At 43.5% G+C, this 9,344-nt stretch overlaps 1 protein-coding gene across 2 annotated transcripts in view; it reads left to right on the top strand.

Moving 5' to 3' along the window:
• Nucleotides 1-9,344, top strand: part of Mcph1 (microcephalin 1) — a 124,524-nt gene that overhangs the window by 9,285 nt on the left and 105,895 nt on the right. The gene's annotated exons all lie outside the window — the stretch shown is intronic.

Genomic DNA, 9,344 nt, shown 5'->3' with positions numbered 1-9,344 from the left:
CTCATCTCCCTGGTCTGTCAGGACTCTGCTCATCTCCCTGGTCTCTCAGGACTCTGCTCATCTCCCTGGTCTCTCAGGACTCTGCTCACCTCCCTGGTCTCTCAGGAATCTCCTCACCTCCCTGGTCTGTCAGGACTCTGCTCACCTCCCTGGTCTGTCAGGACTCTGCTCACCTCCCTGGTCTGTCAGGACTCTGCTCACCTCCCTGGTCTGTCAGGCTGCTCTCCTCAGGTCACTGGTTTGTTACAAAGGGTGCTTCTCAGGAACTACCAAGTAGAAGAGATGCACACAGGGTTCTTGTGCCTGAAGCCCCCATACCCTCTTAGAGCGTGCCACCTTCTCTGTATATTAGAACACCTGAAAGCTCATCCAACCCCCTTGCTGGCTTGTATAGGACTGAATCTTCACTGTTTCCATTTTTTAATTTTATTTATTTATTTATTTGGCTTTTGAGATGGGGTTTCTCCTGGAACTAGTTCTTGTAGACCAGGCTGGCCTAGAACTCACAGAAATCCACCTGCCTCTGCCTCCTGAGTGCTGGGATTAAAGGCGTGCGCCACTACCGCCCAGCCACTGTTCCCATTTTTGGAGGTGTGTGAGTAGTGTAGAGGTTTTAGCCTCAAATTCTCAATTGGTCCTTCCAGGGTAGCCAGGTTCCCACCATAAAACCAGTCATTAGCAGAAACTTTTTTTTTTTTTTTTTTTTTTGGTTTTTCGAGACAGGGTTTCTCTGTGGTTTTGGAGCCTGTCCTGGAACTAGCTCTTGTAGACCAGGCTGGTCTTGAACTCACAGAGATCCGCCTGCCTCTGATCCCGAGTGCTGGGATTAAAGGCGTGCGCCACCACCACCCGGCCATTAGCAGAAACTTAACAGACACAGTAAAAGATTAATATTCATGAATTTTAGAAGTAGAAGCTGTGTGACAGGCACTAGGACAGTGATCACATAGATTTCTAATTATAACACATACATTTGTTCTAGGCCAGTTTTGGGGTCAGAAAGTGTAATATTGATATTTCTACTCTACCCAGCCTCCTGCACGGTCAGCTTCCTGCTCAGGACTGGTGTGTTCCTGGCAAGTTGTTCAGGCGCCAGCGTTCAGATATCTTCGTCAGTCTGAGCTCAGCCTTACTGCTGTTTCATTTAGATTCCTCTCAGTTTTCTAAAATAGCAGGGGGGATTGCTTTATGATGTAGGATTCAGGAAATGTCCTATTCCAGAGACCTTTTTCGGGTTATCTGTCACCAAATAGGGAGGATGGATGGCTTCCATTTGTTAGCTGAAAGTCAAGGAGGTCTGGCTCATGTAATCCCTGTGCTTGGGAGGATTGTTGGGACTTAGGCTACGCAGTATGACCTTGTCTAAAACAACAAAAATAAGATTTTTAAAAATAGGATACAAACGGGCTGTGTGACATTACTGTCTGTGGAATGGAAATTTTAGTGCCCTGAACTTCACACACAAATAATTATCCCATATTCAAAATGCTTGAGGCAAGAAGTGTTTTCAGACTTGGGGATATTTGCATCTATTTATTGGATGAACATCTCGAATATTAAACTCTGCAAAGTTTAAAAGACTAGTTTTAGAGACTAGGTGGAATGTTTACCTAAGTTAATACTGTCTCAAAATTTTAAAAAAAGGAAAGTAATTTCAGTCTTCAAATAAGGCTATTCAACCATAAAATACTGAACTCAGGTCATTTCATGTGTCTAATGAATCTGCCCACTTTTACATTTCTCTTGTATGTTTTATATCCATGTGCACCGTCTTTCACAACATCACATACCACTTTTTCATTGAACAGTTGCCTGTATCCATATGCTAAATATAGTAAGACAGCCTCTCATACATTTACATACATACATACATATGCATAGGTACTGTTCTTGTTGATACTCATTCCTGAGAATAAGTTTTCTCCAGTATTTTCCTTAAATAATTTTTATTTTTATTATATATATGTGTGTGTGTGTGTGTGTGTGTGTGTGAATTATATATAAATATTGGTTATATTGTAAATATTTTCTTTTTTATTATTTATACAATGATCCTCCTGCTTACACACCTGCACACCAGAAGAGGGCACCATATCTCATTACACATGGTTGTGAGTCACTATGTGGTTTCTGGGAATTGAACTCAGGACCTCTGGAAGAACAGCCAGTACTCTTAATCTCTGAGCCACCTCTCCAGTCCCTGTAAATATTTTCTTATTGTAAACTCCCTTGTGAGGTTATTCGTGTGTTCAGGCGGTAAGAGCTTTGTCATACATGTTGTTTGCAAGCCTGTCTTTCTCAGTTTATATGTAGCCTCCACTTCTTCAGTTGTATTCCCTTACACAGAAACTTTTTTGATGGTTTTTTCTTTGGTTTCCTCTGCTTTGATTGTCATCCTTAGGAAATCATTGCCAAATCCAGACCACACAGATTTGTATCTCTGCTTCCTTTTAAGGGGTCTTAATGGTTTGTTTATGTGCTGTCTTTCCTCTGTGTTCTATTCTGAGTGAATGTAAATGGCAAAGGAGGGTTCTGCTTGTGTTGTCTTGCATGTGGGCAGGTAGATGCCACAACACCACTGTTTGAAAAGAAGATTAATGTTTTTGGACCCATTGGTGAAAATTGGTTAATATCATAGATTTATATCCAGACTCTCAGTTACCCTTATCTTTTCTTCATTTTAATTGCTACTTATTTATTTGTGTGTGGGAGGGGGTGGTGCTTCTGTAGGTATGCTTATGCCATGGCACACAGATACTAATCAGAGGACAACTTGTAGAGGTCTGTGCTCTCCTACAATCACGTGGGTTCTGGGAATGGAACTCAGAACATCACTCTTGGTGCCAAGTGTCTTTATAGTCAGAGCCATCCCAAAGAACTATATAGTGGAGCAATCCTTACATATTTGTACATAGAGATCTATTCCACTTTTTTTAAACCAACCTTTTGAAATTTTAGTTTTATTACATGTATTTAAGTATATGAGTGTGTAGGTTCACAATGTGTGTACAGTGCTCACAGAGGTCAGAAGAGGCCATTGGACCCCCTGAAACTGGAGCCATGGATGGTTGTGAGCTACCACGTGGGTGCTGGAACCTGAATTCTGGTCCTCTGCAAGAACAACTTGTGTCCTTCCCACTGAGCCATGGCTGCAGACCTTGTCCCATGCTCTTATATAAAATAATACTTTATATGAGAGGTTGTGGCTCAGTTGGTAGAGTGTTTGCCTGGCATGCACAGAACCCTGGATTGACCGCCCCCCCCCACCCCAGTGCAGTATAAAATGGGGCTGTGGTGCATGTCTATAATCCTGTTATTCCACCTGGGGGTCATAATCTTTGCCCCAAGTCAGGTCTGGCCTTATGAACTCAATAAACCAATCAAAAGAGCCAAATTAATACTGGGAAGCAGAAAAATGGTGATCATGAAGAGATTAAGACACACTTTGGGGGTGTCTGCCCCTCAGAGTGAGCTGACTCCAAGTGGAGGGTAAAAGTGGATGTTCCCAGCAGCTGCTGGAGTCATTTCACTGCAGGGCCATTTCTTCTTTCTGCCTTAGCTTGCCCATATCAGTTGCTTTTTTCCTATACTTGGTGAAGCAAGAAAATGGGTTTTGACATTGAGTAAACCTGCTTTCTGCTTTTAAGTTGTCTCTTTTATTTGGCTTATTGAGTTCTGGTTTCAGACACAGGTTGTAACCCCCAAGTTTTATAACAATCCCAGCATTCCTAAATGGGGGTTTGAGCTAACACAGGAAGAGTTGTTTGAGGCCGTGTGGGCAATATAAGACCCAATCTCCAAAAAAGGGGGGGGTGTTGTATTAGAGATACAGGAAATAGCATAACTGGTCTGATAGACATTTTTATTTAATTCCCTTTTCCAGTCAGAATCAGTGTGATATGGAACCTCTGGACACTACCGTTCTCCAGATACATGTCTTTCTGCAGGTTTAAATGCCATAAATGGAGTTTTTAGCTCAAAGGGACATACACATTGTGATTTGTGGTAAATGCTGCCAAATTTTCCTGGAAAGAATGCCTTAATTTCCACTCTTTCTAGTAATATAAAAAGATATGTCTTAATTTGTAAGTAAAAAGTATTGTTTTTATTCTTGTTTTTCCTGATTTTAAGTGAGCTGAGATGACCTTTTAATCACTGGTCTGGCTTTTCTTTTAACTGCCTGGAGTCACTTACCAGTTTTTCATTGGCTAGTCATGAGTGTGGAGTCTGTTGGGTACCAGGTTTCAGACTGTAACAGTCTCTGATGAAAATGACCTTTCCTTTGGAGAACAGAAAATTCTATATCCAAGAAAACAAGCCAGAATAATTAAAGATCAACCTGGCTCTCATCCTCTGGGTCTTTTGGAGAAAGTTGAGAATAAATTAAAATTTTAAAACAGTGGCTAAAGCAACAACAACAAAAGAAATGCATCCATTAGCTTTTGTCAGCCTGCTAAAGGTAGTCTAAGACTGCTGCAGGTCCGGGACCTAGGCCTGTGAAAGAGTCACTCTTCCCGGTTGGTGTGGCTGGCAGCATGATGGTGTGCGGGAAGAACGTGAGAAACCTGTAGTGACCTCTTTCCACAGCTGTGTGGGACAGAAGTGGTGATCAGCAAGTACACTGCAGGAAGACTCTTTGGCTTGCTGTCCCTCGCAAATTCTCAGCGTGCCCCTAGCATGTGCCTTCTCTTAGAAGAGGTAGGGTGGGCTATAGAGGACATTAGGCTTACAGAAGGTAAGAGAGCAATTTGGTTTCTAATGTGACATGAGGAAAGATGGGCCTGGCAAACTTCATACTTAGCAAACACTCTAATATTTCTACAGACGCCCTTTCTTTGCACAATTATATAATTACATTTTCTCTTTCAGTTACAGTCTCCAATGAGATTCTAAGAACATAATCCCACATCCTGCAGATTCAGGTCTGGATCCACAGATGGAGAGATGGAGACTGGCGCGCAGCCTCTCTGACCCTCACTGGGTACAGCCTGGTTTTTAGCAGAATTCAGGTCCCAGTTCAGATCCACTGTTTTCTCTGCTCAGAGACTGCTCAAACAGACCTTCCTGTGTTCTTCCTTGTGTCCCAGGACTGTGTGCTAGGCAAGTGAATTTTGAGATGTGTCCAGACCTAATCCTAATACAGTATATTTGTGTTAGAAAATGATACTCTGCTGCTTAGGTGCCTCACAGACTGGATTAGGGGGTAAAGGGCAACAGTTTGGAGGAGGTGAAGGAGCAGCAGGACTGGCCCTGGTGAGGGAGTGGGAAAGAAGCAGCTGCAGCCTCCCTCAGCTCTGAATTGGCTACTGCTGGTGTTGTCAGGACTGCCTTGTGGCCACTAGATGGGGTGCTAATGTTACCATTAGAAGTCTACTAGGAAGCATTTTCTGTTAATCATATTGATGGGGTGCCAGATAAATGGGAGGCTTTTGGTTATTAGTGGAGTTTGGCTTTATTATTTTAATTACAGGTCTGTGTGGGTAGGTGCGTGTGAGTTCCCCAGGGAGGCCAGAGGCATCAGCTCTGCTTGGAGTTGAGTTACAGCTGGTTGTAACTTAGCTGACAGGCTCTGGGAATCAAGATCCAGTACACTGGAGAAACATTACGTGCCCTTAACTACTGACTCCTCTCTCTAGACCTTGTTTTTGTTTTTGACACAAGGTCTCACTTGGGCTACATCCCAAGCTGTCCTGGAACTCACTGTGTAGATCATGCTGACCTTGAACTCACAGAGATCCACCTGCTATTAATTCACGTGCCTAGTTCAGTGTGAGTTTTTACTGAGTAGCTTCATACCTTAGCACGTGTGTGAACATGCAAGTCCCTTCCGAGATTTATGTTACTGGCATCATGTTTCACTTCATGTGGAAGCTGACCGAATTCTGAATCTGAGTTTGAATGTACATCCTGTCACTCTGATGGGTGAGTTCTTGAGATGCTTATTCTAAAGTTAGATTAGACATGTCTTCTCTAAGTATGTCACCTAGACCAGGCACAAATTTTGCTGATATGAATCAAGCCTTCCCGAAACAATTAGCTATAGAACATATTTAGTAATTTTATAAACTTGGGCAGATGGTCTGTGAGCTAAACTTAGTTTGTAAACCAGAAGGGAGGTGACAGTGTTTATACACCAGAGCTGGTGCAGACATGTCCATTGTAGCTGACCTTGTCCTTATGGTGACCAGGATAGTCTATATGTGCTAATAGGATCTGTAGTTTCAGTTTCTCTTATATTCATGAGTCCCAACCGTTTCTCTCCTACTGACATTTTTCTTGAGTGAGAACAGCTGGTGAGAAGTCAGGGTTAAGCTCAGCGGGGTAGAGAAGAAGCGCCTGAGGGACATCACTTTCCTCCTGCTGCTCTTCGAGGCTCTTACTGCCTTTGTTGGTTTGTCTGTTTTCCCTTTCATCTCCAGCCTTCTCCCATCTCACCATGTGCCTGTAGCTCAGGCTGGCCTTCAGCTTGCAGCAGTCTGCGCCTCTGTCTCCCAAGTGTTGCGATCGTGGGCGTGAGTCAGTACACCCCGCTCTTCTGTCAGGACCTTTCTGAAGCTGTGGGCTCTGGAGGCTTAAGTGATGGGATTGTTTCTTAAAACCAGCTTTGTATCTGTATGCCTTAAACCAAGTATGGTGGCTTATGTCTGTAACACTAGCACTTGGGAAGCTGAGACAGGAGGATCACTGAGACTTCAAGGCTTGATTGGGCTACGTGACTAGTTCCAAACAGCCTGAGGTACAATGTGAGACCTTGTCTCAAAATATAGGTGTTTTATAACCCCTTAAGTACCACCTGCCCCTTTACAGCCCCCGCCCCGGAGCAGTCTCTGGTCTGGACTCTGTAGCCAGAAGTTAGTTTCCCTGCTATAGGGTTTCAGGCAGATGGGCTCTTCTAGCATGCATTGCTTGGCTTCCTTCAGCCATGTGATAGTTTAGAGATTTCTCCATATCTTCTGCAGCAATAGTTTCCTTCGGTTGGTTAGCCAAGCAGTATCTATTGCATGTACATACCACAATGTGTTTGCCAGTGGTAGAAACTTGAACAATTTTCCATTTTTGGTTACTATGAATGAAGTTGTCATGGAGATTTGTGTTTGTGCCTTTCTGTGTTTTCATTTCTCATGGTTTATGACCCAAACAAGGTGGCCGTGTGGTTTCACGTTCCTCCAACAGTGTGAGTGTCCTTTTGTTCCATGCTTTCACCCACACTTGGGATTTAGCTACTAAGAGTGGATATATAGCAGTCTCTCCTACTTTCTAATTTACATACCGTACAATTTGCAGTGGAAGTATCCAGTTCACTGCTTTTAATCATACTCAGAGTTGTGCAGCCATCGCCACAGTGTTAAACTATTTTGTTCCCTTGATTTGAAGCCTTGCCCTTTAGCCATCACTCTCCATGCCTGCAGCCTCAGCAACTCTCTGTCTTTATAGTTTCCCAGTTATGAACAATGTGCATAAATGCAGTCACGTCATATGGAGCACCTGAGGTTACTTCTTAGCAAGGTCCTTCATGTTGTCATTTTTATTTGCTTCCTTTTTCTGACCAAATAACATTCGATTGTATGGATGTATGCATGCACACACACAGAGAGTAAGGAAAGGACTCGAGCATTACAGGGCTTAGGGTGGAGCTCAGCTTCTTTTCTGATGCTGTGATAGAAATACCCTGACAGAGCAACTTAGGGAGCAGAGGTTTGTTGGACTCAATTCCAGGGTACAGTTCACTGTGGCAGGCAGCTCAGAGCAGCAGGGATGAGAGGGCCGGTCCTGTTAGATCCACAGTCAGTGGAGAACAATCAGTGCGCATGTGCTAGTGCTCAGTCTGCCCTCCCCATTTCACAGTAAGAGAATGGTCTCATCCACAGTTAAGGTGGGTCCGCCTTCATTCTTTAATGTAGTCAAGAGAGTTTGTCAGAGGCATTCTCAGAGGCTAACTTTAATCTAGAAAGTTGCTTATAGAAATATATGCCCAGAAGCCTACCTCTTGGGTCTTAGATGTTGTCAATGAATACTAACCATCACTGGGTAAAAGGAGTCATTCCTTTCAGCCTCACCCCACCCCTGCTTGATCTGCGGTGGACATTATCTGGTGCCTGCTTTAAGTTTTATTTTTAAATAGTTTTCTTTTTATAATTTATTTTATATTTATTGTATTTTATATGCATTGGTATTTTACCTGCCTGCATATCTGTGAGGTTGTCAGATCCTCTAGAACTGGAACTACAGACAGTTATAAGCTGCTGTGTGGGTGCTGGGAATTGAACCAGGGTCCTCTGAAAGAGCATCCAGTGCTCTAAACCATTGAGCCATCTCTCCAACCTCAAGATTTATTTTTATTTACATGTATGAGTGCCTGCATATGTCTCACATGCATGCAGTACCCACAGCGGCCAGAAGAGGGCAATAGATCCTCTGAACTGTAGTTACAAATGAATGTGAGTCACCATGTAGGTGCTGAGACTGATCCAGAGCTCTTAACTGCGGAGCCATCTCTCCAGACACAGAAAATTTGTTTTTAACCAGTCCCCCATCAGGGTGCCCAGCTGCCACAGATAGATATACCTTCTTTGCACACAAACATTCTTTTTATACCAATGTGCTTGATACTATTTTGTTGAGTTAGTGGGTTGTGCTTACAGTTCTGATAGGAAGTAGGTAGTTGGATCTTGAGTCTACCATAAATACACTTCCTGTCATGGGTTGTTGTTGTTGTTTGTTTCCCTTCCCTGAGTGCTGCTGCCTGCCATCCCTATGTCCAAACTTTTGGGTTTCAGTTGTCTCATATGGACCCAAAGCCTCCACCCTGGTGTTGGGGGAGTGGGTATGGCTAGGCACCCTGTTTCCCTACTCTTTCCATTTATTCTGTTGTGTCCTCATCTCCCCACACACACCCAAAGGCTGGCAGAATCTGAAGTCCTTGACTCCCCTGCCTGCTTCCCGTTTCCCCAGGCACCTCTTATCTACTCCTTGTTTTTGTTGGTTTATGTCCTTTTTGTTTTCTTTTACTGTGATTTTATTGGGATTTAGGGGAACAAGAGAAAATCGTGCACTTGCTCTGTTGTTTTATCCAGAGGTCAAGAACCTGTCTTTATCATCGAAGCATTGCTCAGTTAAGTGAACCTCCAATGGCTTCTTCCCTGGTTATTACAGTGCCCTTGGTTACTCTCTTGCTCCTGGATCCCATTCTTCAGGTGACCTCTCTGTGACATCTCCTTCCCCACCCATCTTTCCTTACATAGGGCCCACAGGAGCGGAGGCACCAAGTCCTCAGGAACCAGAACTCTTTGTGCAATGGTTTCTCCTACTTGGGATTGTCTGCCTTAGCTTTTTCAGTGTGTTGG

Source organism: Microtus ochrogaster, unplaced genomic scaffold (assembly GCF_000317375.1).
Source record: "Microtus ochrogaster isolate Prairie Vole_2 unplaced genomic scaffold, MicOch1.0 UNK7, whole genome shotgun sequence".
NCBI lineage: Eukaryota > Metazoa > Chordata > Mammalia > Rodentia > Cricetidae > Microtus > Microtus ochrogaster.
Note: the sequence above shows the minus strand (reverse complement) of the source record. Positions and strands in the feature narration are given on the sequence as shown.